At 33.4% G+C, this 21,152-nt stretch overlaps 1 protein-coding gene across 2 annotated transcripts in view; it reads left to right on the top strand.

Moving 5' to 3' along the window:
* LOC123674782 (zinc finger protein castor homolog 1-like) overlaps positions 1 to 21,152 on the top strand; it is a 98,360-nt gene that overhangs the window by 611 nt on the left and 76,597 nt on the right. The gene's annotated exons all lie outside the window — the stretch shown is intronic.

Below are 21,152 nucleotides of genomic sequence, written 5' to 3'. Positions count from 1 at the left end.
GTACCTATGAAGAAGAAAATTATTTCTACTTTGTATTTTTCGTGATGTTTTCGAAAAACTGAAGAAGTTTTGCCTGCTTTGAGACATTTTTGGTATAATTATGAAGTTAGAACTCGATAATGGGTGTATTTTTCTCATAAAAATTTCAATCACGTAAAAATAGTAAGGACCCTCTGTTGATATGAAAAATCAATTTACAATTCTTTCTTTCCAACAAGTAAGTAAGTAACGACGAATGCCAAAAGAAAAGAGGAAAAAAATTGTTATTTCCACTTTGAGTTCATTGGCGTAATACAACACCTAATTAAATTCATTAATCGCATCGTTTTACAGTCGATTACTCGGAAAATTTTTCCAGTGCAAAGTTCAAAACGGTTATTCGATTTCGGCAGTCTTTTTTCTACGAAAAAACTGCTTATTTCTGAGAATTGCAAAATACATTTGCCTGTTGCAAAATTCGATATTTCTGGCGCGTGTAAGGTAAACAAGAATTTGTTGTTTTAAATTCGGATATTATTTGTCAATCGCCTTGGTCCTTCGCTAGTTTATTGCCGGTATGTGCTTATTTCGCGCTTTTATTGATATCTTACGATACCAGTTCATATCGAACAAATAGTGTTCAAATCGTGTTAGAGAAATGAAATAATTTTTTTCGATCGTAGGTAGTTTTAAAAGCGTTTCCACATTGTCTGGCAGCCTTTTATATCAGACATGTCCAAATAAAGAAAACCCTAGTACCTAACTATTAGAAACTAACTTTTTTTTTTTTTTCAAATCACCATATAGGGCAGGTAACTCCTAGTGCCGGGCATTTTTTTTGCCAAAGCGCTTCAGAGGGACGTTGAGAACTTTCTCACAAGCCTCGTGTTTGCGAGGATTACTTCTTTCTGCGCTGTGCTTACAAGCTCTCTATCTAAGCCCAGTCTCAGCGTGTTCTCAATATATATATATATATATATATATATATATATATATATATATATATATATATATATATATATATATATACAATTATACTTTCTTCGATATGTAAAGTTTATTAAGAGAAATATAGACTGGGTCTTTTAGAGAAAATTCATAGGTATCTCTTTTTATTTCTTGAACAAGCTCTCGAATAACACTTTATTCTTCTTCATGGTCTACTACAATAAAAATAGAGTTACAAACATACATGAAATTTTCAATATTTTAAAATACTTGCACAATTGAGGTTTATTACTCCACCTCGATTGTGTATGTTTTTTAAAATAAGATATTGAAAATTTGATCTATGTTTGTAACTCTATTTTATATTTTAGATAGTAAACCCTGAAGAAGAATGAAGTATTATTCGAAAGCTTGGTCTTAAAACTAGAAGAGATATTATTTTGGATTTCTCAAAATTGAATTTTCTAAAATAGATGAGTAGATCCAAACAAATATAAAATTTCCAATTGAAAAAACTCTTGTCTCATTTAGGTTCAGAATAATTCATTTTCTTCTTCAAACAATAACCTTAATCTAATTCTGAACTATCAAACGAAATTCATGCCTAAAATTCAAAATAACTTATCTCAAATACCTACTGAGACTTCAATTCAACCTCCTCACTATTTTCACTTCATGTCCTGTTAGTATTCTATAGACCTATTCCAAATTCGAAACTTCTTCATTTTTTTTTCTCGTTCTCGATAGGTACTCACCATTCAATTGTATTCAAATTTAAATGTTTTTCTGTTTGACTTTCAACAATCTCGAATTTTATTTCTTCATAATAATCAATCTCAAAAAATGAATTTGAGATCGAAAACTCCACTCCTCACTTAATTTTTCAATCTTCGAAGCTCGATGAAACTCGATTCCGACCTCTTCAATTCTTTTTCTACAAATTTCTACTCGACGTCGTCCCTCTAATATTTTCTAATCTTATCATTTAACGGAATAATTTTCTTCCCAAATTACCTAAACCACTGAATAACTAGAGGCACTCTGACTTTAATGATGAAGTGATCGATTTCGCCTCGATTTATCAGTTCGATTATGCAAAAAAAAACTGTTGTAGAAAAATTAACTTAAACCGAGAATAAGTTGCTATACCTATACCTTTCTATTAGAAATGAAAACAGATGATGAAAATGAAATTTTTTATTTCCATTAATGTTTTCTGGTTCGAAAATTTGCCATTGACGTATAATTAATCACGTTTCAATTAATACTCATTCGAGTTGATTATTGGTAATTTCCAAGATCCGATCACAATCGATGTTGATTTAGAATTTTTTCATCATATCCGCCCATTCCACGTGGACTGACGCAAAACCGACTAAGGTTATACCTATAAAAAAAATTGTCAAAATGCACTGCAGACGTTGTTGCGATCACGGAATTCTTACAAATTTCGATCTGTTGTATTTCGAAATATTCAATCAACTCTAATTTTCTCAAAAAACACTTTCCTATCAATCATCGCTCGAAATCAAGGATTTACCCAAGATAATCAACGCTCGATTTCAAAAAACCTATTTATATCACTCGGAAAATTAATATATAAGATTTATGACCCGATCCAAGAATACGATTGTTTTCCATGTGATTTACGCATGAAAATCGTAATAATACCATTTTAATTGGACAAATAACAATAATAATATATTTTATACCTATAGGTATAGTTTGACGCTCTTAATCGCTAAATATTTGCTCATTTAGAACTCACTCATACCTGACATTTTGGAACAGCGCATCATGATCTTTCAGCATTGCATTGATTTTTTGAAATGAAAGTATGTAAATTGTACATAGCCCACCTGCACTTCGGAGTCGGTTATAATATAGGTATCTATTTAGGGCATCGTCATAACATTTCAATATGAGTTGCAGCATGTTACAATTTGAGGTTCAATTTTCACGTCATCATCTAGTTTTCACAAATTGAGGAAATTATAAATATTTCGAAAATAGGTACTACTACTCCAATAGATATAGAATTACTAGCTGCAGAAGTTTGAAAAAAAGTTTCCATTAAATGACGCCAAAGGTTTAAAAATCCAAAGTGGTCTGAGTAGGCCTCTCCAACGTTTCGTTCACTGCTGGTTTAACGAAATCTCCTCGGAAATCTCATAGAATGTGACTTTCTTGAAACCATTTCAGCCTCCCCTCTCCCACTTAATAGTCATTCATAAATATACCAATACCAAGTGGTAAAAATTTACTTACTGTGAAAACTTACGAGTACTCTGAATCAACTGGCATGTCGAATGGAAATTTTATTGCAAAATTGATGAAAATATGTACATAAATCCGAGCATAAATCCATAATCAACATATGGGGATATTAATTCACAAATGATATTTTCCGATCCAATAGTTCATATAAATATAGATCCGTTTTTTCATACCTAGGAATACAGCAGGTTGAAATTTCGACAAATCTTTTTTTGTAAACCTAATGTAGGTAACTCAAGTATTGCCGAGAGTCTCGCCGATAGTGTTGTCGATTTAGTAGAAATATAGGTACCCACCTAGCTTTCACAAAAAAAAAAAATTAATCTTTATTACCTCTAGTTACATGAAAATATCCTCAATACTCAATTTTTTAGCACGGCATTTATTAACATGAAAATACCTTCGATAAAAAGTGATAGATAATTCATTCCTTCTTTCAAACAAATTCTTCCTCTATTATTTAAAAAAAAAATAATTGAACCGTATGCGGTTTTCCCCAGAATACAGCTCGAGTGGTAAATTCTCATTTGAAGGGGGACATCTTGTGATTGCAAATTCATAATATACGATAATTCTCTTCAGCTTAAAAGGGTTAGCAACCCGCTCAAGAATCTTAAATGATTCTGTGGTCAAGTCGAGCGACATATAATTCTAAGGGTTTTGCAATTCAATTTATGAATTTGCTTAAAATCTATTCGGCATGCGTTTGGATACCTATTCACAGCTGGAAGTGATGAATAAAGTCAAGAGCCATTAAGTGATAGAGTTTCTGAACGAAGCCTAAGCAAGTTTTTCAATGTTTTACAAATTTATCAAATGGAATCGAATTTTCGATAAAGACCATGTTGAACAAAGAATATTACCTACCTACTGTATAGAAAGGTAATCAATTCCAAAATTTTATTAATTGAAATTCGTTCAGAATTGCACTTCATTCATCAATTATAACGAAACTTCGAATAAATGAATATCAAACAAACCTTTTTCAACATATTGATAAATAGAATTACCTCGAGAATTACAAAACCTTCGAAATTATTTATTAATAATACTCTGGAATTTGCAATCAATAGATACCCTCCTTAAAATAAAAATTAGCCTGTTTCTGCCATTTCCAAGAATACGTAGGGAAATAACATAACACTATTTATCACATCTATATCTAAATACCTATATTATTGTATGGTGAAATTTGATTTCAGGGTTGTTTCTGAATAAAAAGTGAACAGGGTAAATAATTAAATCAATAATACCTATATTGCTAATCTATTATCTTGAATCAAGATATAAATTTTTCAAATAGATTTTTTACCTTCCAAATAAAAAAGGTATGAAATTCTCAGATGGTCAATTCGTCGAACAATTTTGAAAATTGCTCTTGTGTTTCATGTACCTAGATCACCCGAAATTCAAATATTTATACTGAAAAAAAAAAAACTGTATGGGTAATTTTATACATTCTGTTTTTTCTTTTGAAATGAAAAATTTTAATGATAAAAACTCAAAAATAAGAAAAATACAATAGCCTGGATATGGTAATTAGTAACTTTTTCAAGTTGAAGCGTTGAATAAAGGTAAACGCTCGGGTAAACTGAGTAACCGGGTGACATACTCGTTAGATTTTCAACATATAACGTACCTAATCAATCCACCATGCCCGTAGTTGTGATGTGATTACAATGTAGGTTTCCATTTTGCTTCAGAAAAAACCGAAAGACAAGAGTCGTAATTTATCCGGGGAATTGAATCGTATATACGTTCAACGAGATAAACTAATAAAATAGAGGTAGAATAATAAAACACAACTAGTAACATTAAATCATATTTTCAATAAAATCCATTTTTCTTGGACACAGCGCAAATTTATTACACAAAACCCATAAAAGTTTATATCTGGGAAGATTGTAAATTCTCCATTCAATAAAATATAACATTTCAAACTAGTCGGACCATTAGTCGATACTTATCATCTCGGTACCATTAGTTGATACAGGATTGTGGGGAAATCGGACTGAACCTAAGAAAGATCGAAAAAATCAACCGTTCTCATTGTTTCAACGCTACGTGCCACGAGTAAGTAGGTATCACTTCTATTGGATTTCTTTGTTTGCTGAAGCGAAATAAGTGAATACGAACTTTTTTAATAGCTTCAACAGTGACGTATCCCTCAGGAGCAATGATTCATTGGATATTATTTTGAAAAACTAACTCAGAATAAAAAAATTAAACTATCAAGTCACCAATTATCATGCCCAATAATTGCCTGAAAACTTATGAAACAAATCGAAAATTCATTAATACTCAAAGTTGAATTTTACATATTATGCAAATTCTATGTATAAGTAGGTGTGCCTATATAATAAACAATAAAGCGATAAAAACTAAAGTGCCTCTAAATTTCATACATTTTCTGTCTATTTGTACCCACTTGCTATCTTCGAAAATATAGTGCAACCGACAGTTGAATTAAGATTAGACTCTGTTTCATGGGAGTGAAAGTTATCGCCCTTAGGGTTTCCAACAAGTATTTAATATGGGCCATTGATAATACCTATTTTCACGAAAAAAGTTTAAGAAAAACTCTGACTTGGTGGGGTCAGGACCTATTCTGATGACGCAGTAGTTTTTTTTCAATAGAAGTTGTGATGTTATTAGGAAAACAATATTTCGAACGGCCATGCTCAAGGAACCCTTCGTCGAATTTTGCCTATGAACGAACTTCGAAGTCCGAATCTAGGCTGATAGTTTTTATGGAATTTAAAATTTGAAAACTGTACATAACTCCCTAATCTTGTACCAAATCTGAAAGAGAATAAATTGTCATGTTCCATTCAATGAAAAATGGAAACAACATATCCTATGTGTATATGATTCAATTAGTTTTCAATTACAATTCAATTCTATTACACAGCAATAACCGAAAACAATGCGATGAAAAATTATTTTTATGGAATCCAATTTTTCTAAATAGTAATGTGGATATATTCAGTAGAGAACATTTATCTTAAAAATCATCAAATATTTATCTTATTATCTTTAAGTGACATGATAAGTTTACATAAAACAGGGTAAAAATCACAATTAACTCGAATCTGGTCAGCTTTCAAATTAGTTTTATGTTATAAAAAGCGAGCTCGATAAAGAGCTTAGTTTTCGAAGTGCATTATTATTAATATCTACCTATCATTCACAATTTTGCGCTATAATATTTATAATACATATGAAAACATAACACGTCACTCGATAAGTGGCGGGACAAATGGCCAGTGCTAATTCACTTTTATTTCTCGACTCTCGTTAGTTCGTAGCTCCAAAAGATGCGTGTAGGTAAATTATATATATATCGATGAGTCATAACAATTATCGAAAATCGAGCAGTTCACGGAAACAGCTGGTATAGCGACCGGTCACGTTCAAATTCCATCAATTTAATGTATTAAAACATCGAAATTCATTGGCTAATAGACTGCACAACCATGAGAATTATTCAATTTTGCATTATTATTATTTGAAACACGAGTATGTATATCAAACAATAAAATTCTTTGGCAGATAGTAATTCTAGAAATTGATCGTAACAATACAATTTTCATAATTATTATCGTGACAACGATGAAATATTGTCATTTCTGGGGAAAATTTTATCAACATTTTCGTGAAAAGAAAACCCCTGCATTTTATACCATGATAACATAAGATAACGAATGAGTGTCTGCAAAAAAATTCGGCAATAACATTGAACAACCACTATATTTTGTTGTCTAAAAAAGACATGGGCTCTAAAATGTGTATGTCTCGGGATCTGGAATCAATTTGAACCATTTTGAAATTTATGGTCATGGTGCGGAAGGCTCCCGAAGACAGACTCGTTCCGTCAATTATGATCACACGTTAATAAAACAATTTACAAAATAATGATGCGGCATAGGGGAGGATAGGGTGATGACATGCAAACCAGTCATCAAACATTGGAAGGGCGTCTTCCAACTGAGCCGAAACCTCGGCCGAAACAGATAAAGGTACGTCACCAATATGATCATTGTAACAAAAGTATTAGGAATTGAAAAAGGTAATGTTTCATTTCCTCACTATATTTGCGTCCCTTAGAAGCATCTTCATTAACAGTTAAATAATTTACATACGTCACCTAATTGATATCATTTTCAGAAAACATTGAATAAATATCGAAGATAAATATAAGTTTAGGCATTACCGTGGACACAGTTCGTAATGAATTCAATAAATTTCATCATTTAACCTCGTCTCGATGCCATCAACTATCCTTAATTACAATTATTAACGTTATGAAACTACAGCTCGTCTTAATTTTTTTCACGGTTGGGTGTTTCTCGTTTCTCGCTGAAAATATCATCTCCAACGTTCAATTATCATTTTCTCTCATCAGTATAGTTAACGTCAATCTAATTCCTTGGAATTAAGTTCTCGGGAATTAAAGTGACAAACCTTGGGTGTCACTATACAAGATGAAGAATCGCTGAAAAGACAGTTTGTGTACCTAGGTACTTTGTTTTAAATATATTCAAAATACAATATTCGTTAACGCTGGGTCTAGATAACAATTTTTTATTAATAAATTTTAAAATGCATGATTTGTATTTCAAAACAACACCGAATCTCGCCGCTTTATTTCTGTTTTATTCTTTTCATACCGATAGGTATTCATATAAAATTATAAAAAAGGAAATAATTGACCATAGGGAAAATTCCAACTATTTCAGATTCGAGATAGTCAACGAGATAGGAAGAAATGATTAACTGTTGTTTACAATTGCTTTTTTTTTCAGCTGAAAATATTGACTTTGTTTTGAGTAGTTTCTTGAAATCGTTTCTCAAACAATATCTGATGATTTTCAATCAACATCCATAAAAATATGAAAAGTCCGGCAGTATGAATAGACATCAGACACATGCCTATATGTCACACCAGCTCGCTAACAATTGGATTCGTGTCACAGAACAACCATTAACATCATAACCTCACTTTTCGACAAATGATGCAGAACATTGAACAGAACAATTGAAGTTTTTTATGTCCTGTCTACCATTGTCGAAGGACCAAAAATTCAGCATTCGGATGAATAATTTCCAAGGACGTTTTATCGTTAATGACTGCCGTCCGTAATTTGAAAATATTCCCGGTAATTCTCCGAATGAAATTGATGATTGTGCCCGACGGAGTAAAAATTCATTGTATTTAAATATGTTCGTTTCGAGTTTTCGATTTCGATCATTCGAATATAGGAGGCTGCGGCGCTCGATGATTAATGATATGCAAGCAACAATGACTATAATGCATCTCGCCACGGAACACAGAAGAATCCATTTTCGTTATTTTAATTTTTCCAGTTGGCAGAACTGGACTCGGGGCATAATTAATCCGAGATATTTTAATGATTTTCAATAAATCAAGCGGACTTTGACAATAAACTATTCGTCTTCTGGGGCGGATCCACTAAGGACGATATATCTCCTCTTTTTCTTCGCGAAAGAAAGAATCGCGTTTCGGACGGATATTTATTTCCCTTTACTGGCCGTCTTTCCTGACGATTTGAAGCGTTGAATATATGGTTTCAGGCTCTACGCTTTTTGTTTATTGAATTTCGTTCATTGTTTTCCTCTGAGGGAAGCTAGACGATGAACTGTAGATCATAGATTTGGACGCTACGTGTTCTAATGTCAGATCTTTCGTCATCGTTTAATGTTTGCCGGATGAAAACCGCATCGACCACAGAGTTTAATTATTTATTGTTATCATGTCGTCTTCTTCTTTCTCGAATCAACCTACTACTACCCATAAATTTCGGAACACTTCATTTCCAGTGTTTTGTGTTGAATTTGGTGGTGGATTCGACGTGGTAGAGTCTCTTTTTTCCAATACATGTTTCCATGAAAATTTCCAAGTATAACATGTAACCTATTAATTTATGATAAAATAAAGAGAATAACGGAAATTGATCAGCTAAAATGAACGCAGATATTCGCTAAACACACACAACTTCAATGTTCAGAGTATGAGAGTAATCTATCATTTAATTTACTCACAATACCGTATTCCGTTAACAGGCTAATCGACTTCGAAATTCACTTCCTGATGTAATATAGGAATACTTATAATACGTACTTCCGAAAGAACTGCATCTCTCGGCAAGAAATTCAGTTTCAAGACAAATTTTTTTCAATCTGATTCTACCGCGAAAACGATCGTAGATGTCATTTTGTCAGCATATCTCGTAAAATTTGAATAAACTTTCTCATAACCTTTTATTGTATATTTCGTGTCTACGCTGAACGAAGGAAGTTAACGAAATATAGATAAGTAGTGGATTTTTGGTTCATGCCTCGGTTCATGCTCATCACCAAATCTTAGTAAACCACTTTGAGCAAACCCTCGAGCAAACCTTTTTCAATTCGAATTCTCAATATTTGTTCAATCGTGATCTCATGATTTTATTCGTTTATTCAGTTCATTCGTTGATGTAGTATTTCGAAAGAGGCTTATAGTGAAGCCCATAAAACAAATTTGGATAAATTATTCACATTTTGTTTCACTGATTTATTTCAAGATACTATTTCGATATAGTACTAGATGTCGGATCAAGGTGCGCAATAAAAATTCCATTCAACATCGGTGGAAACAGACGTAATGGGCCGGTCTATAATTGAGAAATTAAACCGACTGAAAGAAACCTGAGAGGTATGAGGCAAAGGAATATTTTCGATTAAAAGCTAATTAGTTGACATTTGAGCTAATTCGAAAATATATCCGAGATCAATAAATATCCCGGCCACCTATGGTACACATCGGCTGGCTGCCGCCCATCTGTTGCCTCTTCTCCTATTTTATAGGTAGCTATCCACTGAGATCTAATCGCCACGATTTACATATAAATGGTACTAGTTTGAAGAATTGCGACGATGGTTTTGGGCAACTTTATCTCATTTAATGTACATTTTACAAGCGGAAAACGGATGAAGCGAGTCTATTATAAAAATATTCATTGGTTGTTCTTTACATAAACTGCTTTGCGAATGCCAATTTTCAGCATTAAATTATCACAGATATTTCAGTTCGATTTTGTAGCCTGTCATCTTCATCTTGTAGTTTAGTCATTCGTGCCAATTTTGGTGCTCTACATCTAGTTCTGCGGCTCTCTTATTCTGAATTCCTTTAGTAACATATTTCATGAGCCTTAGTAATTGAAGTTTTGCTGAATGATCTCTTATGAATCCGAATTTCTCGGGGTATAAGATTTCTGTTTTTCATTTTCCGGTGGTTCCAACATATTCTACTTCCTCTTCTAGACTTCCAATGAAGTCTACAGAGAAGACGATGAAAATTCATCGTATTCGCTGTAGTTCATTCAGGCTTTCATAGCGCTTCATCTTTTTTCAGCTTTGAATATTCCAGTACCTACTATACGTAGCAAATGCTTCGTATAAAGTGATCTATATACAGGGTGAGTCTTTGACTTGTACATATATTTTAACCGAAAATTCCTGAGGTCAAAAGAAACACATTTTTCCTTTATAGTTTTTTCCGATTCGGCCCGGTTACAAAGATACAGGCTGTTGAAAATCGATCAAAAAATATGATTTTCGGCTATATCTCGTAAATGGTTCTATTGAAGGAAATGATTTTTGGAATATAGCTTTTCCTTGATGTGATACAGCTTATCCGAACACAAGATTCCCTACACATCTTTCAGTTTCTTCATTATGAACATTACATCACATAAAAATACCAGAAATTCGAAGAACCCAACTCTCGTACAAAGCGCCGTTTTCAAGTAACATATTCATATTTCAAGGCTATAATGTAGGTACATATTATAGTACAAATTTGATTACAAGTGGAGTCCATTTTCCATTGATTACAGAGCCATAAAACTTCATTTCCATATTTTCACACTGATGGCTTCAAAAATATTGATGCAGATCATTATTTTTATGAGATAGTTGGAACAAATCAAATGCTTCATTTCATAAAGGAATTACTTTCTATCAGAATGCACACTTACTTTTTTTGTATCCACACAATTATTTTGGAAATTGTTTTTAAATTTCTTGGAAATATGTATGAAACTTCAATATTCTGTTGGGTTTCTTCAAATCTTCTATTTCTATTTTCATTTTATGCAAATATTATATCAAATATCATATAACAATAACAGTGTAAACAGTAAATGAATATTTTAGGTTAGAACATAGATTATTCGAACTGCTGTGTTTAAATTTGCAACACTCGAAATTTGAGGTTCAAACAAAGCACAGACTAATAGTCTATGTTAGAATTTTCACAGATGAATATTATTCATTTGAGAATGTAAGGTTAAATGACAATTCTTTTACGAAATGAAATAAATAACGATATATTATAAATGCGATATAATAAAAGATTGGATATGAATTATGAATATCTGAGCTAAGCTAATATGGGTGGTAGCGAGTTCAATTCGTTATGATTATCGAAAATGAAATAGAAAATCAAGAGAAAAATATTTAATCTTTATCGTCAATGAAATTGGGATAACTCATTCATTGTATTATAAATACTACTTTGTTCAACAAATGGAATGTTAAAAGTGAGTTTATGATGGTTTTTCCAATTTAGTAGCTTATTTCCAAGGTTCAAATTGTATATCTTATATTTGCTAAAACTTCAGTGTTCCGTTTACCAGGGGTGAATTAGCTCATTATGAAAGTTTAAAATTTTTTAACAGGGCCGAATCCGAAAAAATGGTAAATGAAAAAAGTGTTCCATTTGACCTAAAGAATCTTTGGTTAAAATATATGTACAAGTCAAAGACTCACCCTGTATATTCTCACGTCGCGACGTAAGCAAATGCTTTATCCACTCTACTAGTATCTAACCCCTTCGGTTTCAACCGTCTTTCTCCAGTTTTCTCAGTGCACCTTTCAGGACTTGGCTGTGTTTATGTAGTTCTTGTATTCTTCTCCATTTGAAGCTCTGTATTATTTTCAATTTCTCTTGATGAGTTCAATTGCTTTTGGGGTTTTACCATGTGGATTCTTCAGAGATTCAAATTCTGCTGCTGCTGGTATTTCTTCGAGGGCTTCTCTCATTTTATTTCCTCTTCTAATTCTTGAGGAGTTCTAATCGGTGGGTTTTCCGAGATTTTCTCTTGAAACGGTTCATTGTTCTAGTTTGCGAAGTTCTTTTATGAAATTCTTCTGTTATCTGTTTGTGTCCCAAACTGAGTTCTATTGAGTTGTGGTCGTCTTAGTAACTTGTGTGCCATCTTCTATGGTGTTGAGGGCGAATACTTGAGAAATGCTAAATGTACTTGAAATGATTTGTAGGGCCACTTATCCTCCTTAGCTGTTTGCTTCATAAGTTCTGTATATTTCATAGTTATGAAATAAAATTAAAACTATTGGTAGATAGTTTTGTCTCTTGAATGACTACAGTAATTAGTCTCAATCAATTGGCTGAATTTCTTTTCCATTTATAACTCTAGAAATTTTATTTTTTTTCTGAAATTATCCAGATCTTCAGTGGTTTCGGTTTGATATTTATATGTTGCTTTTTGTTTTGTTTTCCCATTCACTATTTTTTGAACGGGATTTTTTTGTATGTGGGAATACACGAGTCTTCTCTGTGTCTCCTTTTTCTGAGTGTTTTTTCTTCAAGTATTCTGTACGGATTTGGTTCTTTTTTCTATGGGTGATGACTTTCTATTCACTATATCCCTTGTAGCGGGCTGGGTGTCCTTTCTCACTGCAGAGATCACAAGTGGCATTGTGCAACTCATTTTCTCGTGCCGTCTTTGTTCTGTGGAATGGTACATTGCCTTTCAATTGACCATATCATTGACATATGCAAAACAGTGACTAGGTTCAATTCTCTTATTTTCCGATGCAGTTTATTCCATATTTGCGTTTCACCTCTAAGATGTTTTTATTTTGGATTTTGACCAAAATAAACGTAGTGGCTGATTTGTCTGCTGTACTATCATTCTAATGACATTAGCATCTTGAATTCCTTATACTGCTAGGTCCTCTTGTATCGTACTGTTGTAGGCAACTAGGGGAGATATTTGAGTACAGCATTCTACTTCTAACTGCGCCATGAGGATACAAGACAGAAGGCCTCGACCGAACTGAATGAAACTCTAAATAATGTTGAACTACTGCCCGGATTAGACGTGAATACTCAATGGAATTCCATTAGAGACCATGTAGAGCAGATATGCCATAATGATCTGAGATCGGAGGTAAGACCAAAGAAGAAGAAGTGGATGAACGAGGATATCTTGGAACTTTTCAAACAAAGAAGACTATCGAAGAACAAACCAGAAGTGTATAAGAACATACAAAAAAAGATCAGGAAAGAAATAAAAAGGCCAAAGAAAAATGGATGACTGACAGTAGAGCTGAGATAGAAGAACTGACTGTAAAGCATGACTTTCTAGAAATGCACAAGAAGGCAAAAGAAATAGCTGCTACTTTTCAAAAAAGGGCATATCTATGCTTCACTTAGAGACTCCTCAGACAAACTCATCTTACATCAGGAAAATCAAGAAGAGATATGGGTAGATTACGCCAAGGAGCTCTTTAAAGACACTAGAGAGGACATTATTATGGACGAAACTCTAGATGAAGGACATTATATCTCGGGAATGAAAGAAACGCTGTGGGTCTTGATGAAATTCCTATGGAAATACTGAAACTCATCGACGGGGACAGTGTGGATATAATTGTTGAACTATTCAACAACATACAGGACTGGTGTTATTCCTGACGACTGGCTCAAGTCCAAGTTCATCCCAGTACCGAAGAAAAGTAGACCAGAAAAATGTGGGGATTACAGACTCGTAATGAAGGGTAAAATAGAGAGCCGCAGAGGCGTAGGAAGAAAACAGATCTCCTGGTTGAAGAACATCCGTGAATTGACGGGCATACGCTGCGTCGAACAATTGTTTAGAGAAGCTGAAAGCAGAGATCAACTCGTCATCGTGATTGCCAATGTCAGGGGGATCTGACAGGGCACATTGGAGAAGAAGAAGAAGAAGACGCATCATGAGCCATATGCTGAAAACCTTTCTACGGATCATTCATTCCAGAATTAGAAGAAAGTGTGAAGAGGACATGGATGACTCCCACTTCGGTTTCAGGAGAGGTCTTGGAACTCGGGAAGCGCTGTTTTGCTTAAATGTACTGCTTCAGAAATGCAGAGATCAGAGAAAGGACTTATTCGTCTGCTTTGTCGATTTTGGGAAAGCTTTTGACAAAGTCACCATATTGAAATAATACAAAACAAGAGAGTAGACCGCAGAGATATACAGATTATAAAAAATCTGTACTGGAGACAGAGAGCAAATATCAGGGACGGAAAGAGTGACTTGGAGATTAGTAAAGGGGTCCGTCGGGGCTGCATACTATCGCCTCTTCTATTCAACCTTTTCTCTGATCGTATCTTCAAAATATCTTTCGAGGACATAATGATGGGAGTGAGCATCAATGGAGTACCGATAAATACGATCAGATATGCCGATGATACTGTGCTGCTTGCTGAGTCGGGTGAAGATTTACAGAGCCTCCTCTCTCGCCTGAACGCCATTTGCCGGGAGTTTGGCCTCAGCATCAACCTGAGAAGAACCAAAATGATGTTGTTCGGTAGAATCAAGACATCAGACTAACACTGGACAACCAACCGATTGAGCGTGTTGATCAATACTCCTATCTTGGTTGAAATATAGCGGAAGACACATCTTGCGACAATGAAATTAGATGTCGCATTGATATAGTCCGCTCCAGCTTCAACAATATGAGATATCTCCTATGCTATGACAACCTGAAGCTGAAAGTCCGCCAAAGAATGGTGAAGTACTACATATATGGTCAGTCTTGTTATATGGAGTGGAGACATGGACTCTCAAAATCAACACCCAAACAAACAAAAAAATTGAGGTCCTAAGAAGAGCTAATAGTGATAGGGAACTGTTGAAGAATATCAAACTTAAAAAGATTTCCTATCTGGGTCACGTTCTGAGGAGACGGCAGTATTCGATGCTACACCTTTTAATGAAGGGCAAAGTGGAGGGGCGTTGAGGACCAGGCAGACGTCAAATATCATGGCTGAAGAACATCCGAGATTGGACCGTAATCAGCAGCGTCGAGGAATCGTTCAGATTGGCAGAAGACCGACAAGCACTCGGTGATCGCCAACGTCGGTGGGACCTGATACGGCACTATGAAGAAGAAAAAAAAAGATTCTATTTTTGTCTTCTCTTTGAAGATATATTTCTTTTCGTTTTCTAGTAATTTTGTCATTTTCCATTGATCCTGTAGAATTTCTATGTAACTTTGATTCTGCCTCTCACTATTGTCACTCTTGTGTATTGCATGTTCTTTGCTGATATCGTCTTCGAAATTGCCATCTTGTTCATCTTCTCTTAGTTAAAAAAAAATTTGATCTACCTACATGGGAATATATGTATGGTGTCATCTCTACGTCCTTTGAGACAACCTCTGTTTTCTTTCTTCTTCTGGAATAATCCATCTCTACCGGGATTCTTATGTGTTGTTTTGTGCATGGGCTTCTCTTCGTGGGGGTCATCTCTTCTGTACCAGAACTCTTTCCTTGTGGGACTTTTCATGGACTTTTAGATCTTGAGTTTTCTCTTCTCAAATTATACTATTTCTCGGACATTCTGTGAAATTATTGATCTGCTTCTTGAGTTATTGGTTCTTTTTGACATTTTCGGAAGTATTGTCTTTTGATGAAAATTCCTCTTCGAGTTTCCATTCGTATGCCATCTTTGAACCTATAATTCAAAATTGATCAAGAAAATAATAATATTTTCATGTAAAACCCGGAATCTATTGATGTGGACTCAACACAAGATTTAAGGATATAAACATATCAAGATAAACTTACTCTTTTATGAATTTTGCAATAGGCAACTATAACTAAAATGTTCTGAGAAAAACAAGCTACGATTGTAACTATGGGCTAAAACTCGAAGACGTGTCGACGACGAGCACCCGAAATTCGAGAAATGCAGAAACTTGGCTGCAGGAGATTTACGACCTCGCGTGGGCGTGGATCCAAGCGTAAGCTCGGCATCTGCAAATATCCCTATGTGCCCTTTTTCGCATCTTACCGTAATTTAAAACGGCCTTTGGTCCGTTGCTATTCTGGAGGAAAAAAGGATGAAACCCGATAATTAAACATTTTTAGTGTTGCTGATAATTTCTAATAAATATTAATAGCGTAGTAAGTTATTGTTCTCGATTCTGAGGTGTGGCCGACTTCGATATGTGTTCCATTAACTCGGCAATGTTGTCTTGTATTCTACCTACTGCGGCGATGTCGGATTTATTGGTTAACAAAAAATAGTTCGACTTTGTAGCAAAGATATCTAAGAATTATCTGAAAGAGTATTACAGTATTTTTTCAAGATAATTAGTAAATGATTCTAATAAAAAGTTTTCAGAAAAGCATTGGTACCAGGTCATTAGTAGACAAATTAATTTAAGTGATCTTTCAATCCACTTGCAGGAATCTACAACCTACCTAGGTTATATTTCAAACAGACATCCGATTCAAGTTGTTTCCTTAATTGAATCTCCATGATCACCCAGTTTGATATCATATAATGTCATTCGTAAATAAAGGCGAGATATTTATTCATAACATGGACTAAGAACTCGAATGTAGTTTTCTGGAAAATATTATTCTTCTTTCTGATATATAAAACTAGGTCTTTCTTTCGAAAGTTATCGTGTTTACGGCCGGACGGATGAATTCGCTGTCTCAAATGCTCTGATACTATTATCGAATTCTGCTATTAATTCATGAACCTATAATATCACGTTAATCGAACTGTCGATATCATCTTTATTTTTTGTTATGAATTATGAGGTCTTTTTTTCGGTTTTTGTAAAATTAGAAATCATTCTCATACAAGTACGCCATCAAAAATAAAATACGTGCATAATGCATATGCAACATGTATTTTTGATGAAAACGGTAAGAGTAAGATGCCTAGAAGCCCTGGTGTGTGCAATGATTCGATTTTGTTTCAGACTTTTGGAGATAGACCACTTATTACTGTTGTCCAGAATTCTAGGGGCGGGAAATTCGCCAGGGTATCTATGCATCTTAGCGTCTTGCCATTCTAGCGCTTCGACTTGCAATTTTCCATTCGTAATACAACATTCAAAATATATTATTAGTTGCTCGAATATCATTCAAATTCAATTAATTGAAACTTAGCAACGTAATTATTTGACATTGTTTAAAATAACGAAGTGTTAGTTGCAATTCAATTCGGTAAGGCCATAATAAATCTTGGAAAAATAATAACTGAACATTTATTTCTGATTATCATCCACAGAAAAAACGTTCAAATTCGTTTGAAGGCTAATTATAGACTGAAATACACTTATTATGAGAAATGTGCGTTTCTGTATTAATAGAGCTGGTAGGAAATATAGGGTACCAATTTTCAATTATTTTTTTATCATATTGCAGGTCATAAAAATAGACTAGGCAACCATGTACCTACGTATTCCCTGAGTTTTCGATTAAACTTATGAATTCGTTCAAGAACATACATCTTCCATTCATTCACATTTATATCCACAACGATTGATAAATATAAACTACAACATAGTCTGTGCTGAATAAAATGTCAATTCAACAAATTGTGGCGTCATGTTTAGAAATCAATGAAAAGACGATGAAAAAGTCAAGAAATCAAATGCTCTTTAACAAATACTCATCTGACATTCCCTACTTGAAACCAACGGTTCTATAGTTAATAACACAATCCACTTATCTTTTGACATTTATCGCTTTCGATTTTAAGTAAATATCTTACTGGTCCGAGTTTGCTCAATTTATTAATTAGTTGATGAAAAATCCCCCCAACTGGTGCCGTTTACCAGGAATCTAACGCTGAAGGAGTTTATAGCGTTTAACGTTAGATTATTCACGAATCTAATCCTTTTCTCAGATTCATATTATAAAAAGAAATTTATTAACGGATCGATAATCCCAATTAAGATATAACAGAATCGCATCGACGTTTCATTGTCTTGTCATTTCACGAAATCAACCCATAAAAATCAACATATAGATCAATATTTCCATAGTATTTTTCTTCTGAAACGATATCAGTATTGAAAAAACAACTTGAACATGAACATAAATAACTGTAGGTAGTCTCCAATTTCTGCCATCCTAAGCAGTCTTTGCTATGCATATATAAGGAGTTACCTGATAGATAACCTATGAATACCGATAGAACCAGCATGTCTCCCAGCTATTGGATATCTAAGATGGATTTCTTCAGGTTATACCGGAAAGATTTCACGATACCTGTAAATAGTGTAATCTGTATAGTCTGACAGACATGCCCCCCAATTTTACCTTCTTGAATTGAGGATTGTGGCTTATGATTTATGTATTTATATTTGAGAGTGATCGGTTAAATGAAGTATCCAGTGAAAACTCCTTTGAAAAATGTTGAGCCTCTTCATTTTGTATTCATTACATCTGAATTATGTAGAACTATATGAATTTGATGATAGAGCAAATCTCCATATTTGGATTTTGTTCAAATAGTTTTTTAGACTGAAAATTTGAATTATGTTATATATGAGTAGAGATCAGAGGAAATCCAGTACAGCGACCGCAAGTCGGAAAGACATTGGGATTGCGAACTTTTACCTACCTTGCACCGGTTTCATATAGCTCTTACCTTCAAACCTAAGGGCAGTATATTTTCGAACAGTTTTCACCAGAGGAATCAAGACATGGATCAAGTCACAAGAAAATGAATTTTTCAACAGGGTTAACTTGGTCTAGAACATTTGTTTTGTTGTACTTATTTGTTTTATCTAAATTCATTGGTAGTTGTTTTTTTGGAGTTTATGGTTTTTATATTATTTCCCCACGAACAAGTATATACTTTTGTGGGTTGTAATTTGTTTATTGATGCGTACCTTACGAATTAATTGTATTTCAGAAACTGTTTTTGTTATATTTTTCTGCTTCAATAAACTTATTTATTTATGAATATATTATATAATACTATAACTAGATTGGTAGCAAGGGACATATCAAGAATATGAAATCCATTTCATCGATATCCCCAAGACTACTGCCAATTGCGAAAAAGAGGAATGGCAAAAAAAAAATTGACCATAAGTTGAATGATGAGAGTATCTTGAAAAATTGGCCTATATCGATTCCTAGTATTAAATTGAATATTACAATAATTTAATTATTTATTACTGATCATCAATAGTTTTTATTTACTCTTTACACTTTTTCTTTCCAGATATTCCTCCATTTTAGAGATTATCATTCTTACCTTCATTGAAATTCAGAAGAAATAAACTAAATGAATAATCGATTATAGTTCAATGGTAGTGAGCAGTACCTTTATTCACTAGTAGTGTAAATATTTTCCAATTTTATTTTAGACATGAAAGTAAACATTTTCTTTCTGCTAAATTATTTGGCCCGACCTATCTATTTATCGTTATAGTGTACATACACTGTGTCCGTAAAGTAAGTATCAAATTAATTTTCAGCTAAACAGACCATTTCAAAAATAATCCTGAAACACGTCGATTTTTGATTTAAATGTACCGTATTTTAAAATAATAATCTAATATACAGGGTGAATTACTTTCAAGTAATGACGTCACCGTCATTGTTTTTAAATGGAACACCCTCATTTTGTCTCAATTTTCCGATTACTCTAGCTGAGCTGATTCCACTTGTTGATTCCAATTGGTACAGGGTGGACAAAAATACAGTGGTTTTGTGTGTGCTCATAAAGTAACATTCAGTTCATTTATTTATTAACAATATTATATTTAAATTAAATATTTATTTATTTATTAACAATATTATCGAAAATACTTATTGTCTAGCAGCAATGAACAAATAATGACATTTCACAAAAAAAATAGACGACTATGTTTTTTTTTAAATTGATAAGAAATAATTTCTTTCATATTCTGTGTGCTAGACGACAAGTACCAAACATGTTTGGAAACAGCTCATTTTTATTTATCTAAAAATGTAACAAACTACAGGGTATTACATTCAAACCAATTGCCGCTAGTCAATAAGTATTTTTGATAATATTATTAATTTAACTAATAAAGAATGTTACGCATTACTTTATGAGCACACACAAAACTATTGTATTTTGTCCACCCTGTACCAATTGGAATCAACATGTGATACATTTTTGGAATCAGCTCAGCTAGAGTAATAGGAAAATTGAGACAAAATGGGGATGTGCCATTTAAAAAAAAATGACTGTAATGTCATCACTCGAAAGTAATTCACCCTGTATATTAGATTATTATTTTAAAATACGGTAAATTGAAATAAAAAATCGACGTGTTTCAGGATTATTCCTTAAAAGGGTCAGTTTAGCTAAAAATGAATTTGTTCCATACTTTACGGACACAGTGTATAGTTATAGTAATTAGCTTGGCCGTTTTTCTTAAGAAACTATTCAACTCATAGACAAAGATTTTTGGTAGAATTTTTTTTGAAAGTTTTAAGTGGGGGTTTTCAAGAGATTTTATTTGAAATATTATCGCTATCGTTATTTCAAAATGTACTACGTATTTCCCTTTTCAACCTTGATTCCAAAACGAATAATTGTAGATATTATTATTTATCGAAATAAAACAACAAATTTATTTAAATTATCAACAATGATACGTAGTCACCCACGGTATGCTGCTCCAACAATTCTGTCGATTTGAAATCTCGTCCGAATTCCTAGATTGTTAGAGAGAATAATTAACAATTAAGAGAATCTACTATTTTCAAAATAATTAATTCTAACAAGTCACTTACAACTTATCAATGGCGTTTTAGTTTTTTTTCGATTAGAGACATCCGCATCCCAAGCTGTAGGAGTCTC

This window comes from Harmonia axyridis, chromosome 3 (assembly GCF_914767665.1).
Source record: "Harmonia axyridis chromosome 3, icHarAxyr1.1, whole genome shotgun sequence".
Lineage (NCBI taxonomy): Eukaryota > Metazoa > Arthropoda > Insecta > Coleoptera > Coccinellidae > Harmonia > Harmonia axyridis.
Note: the sequence above shows the minus strand (reverse complement) of the source record. Positions and strands in the feature narration are given on the sequence as shown.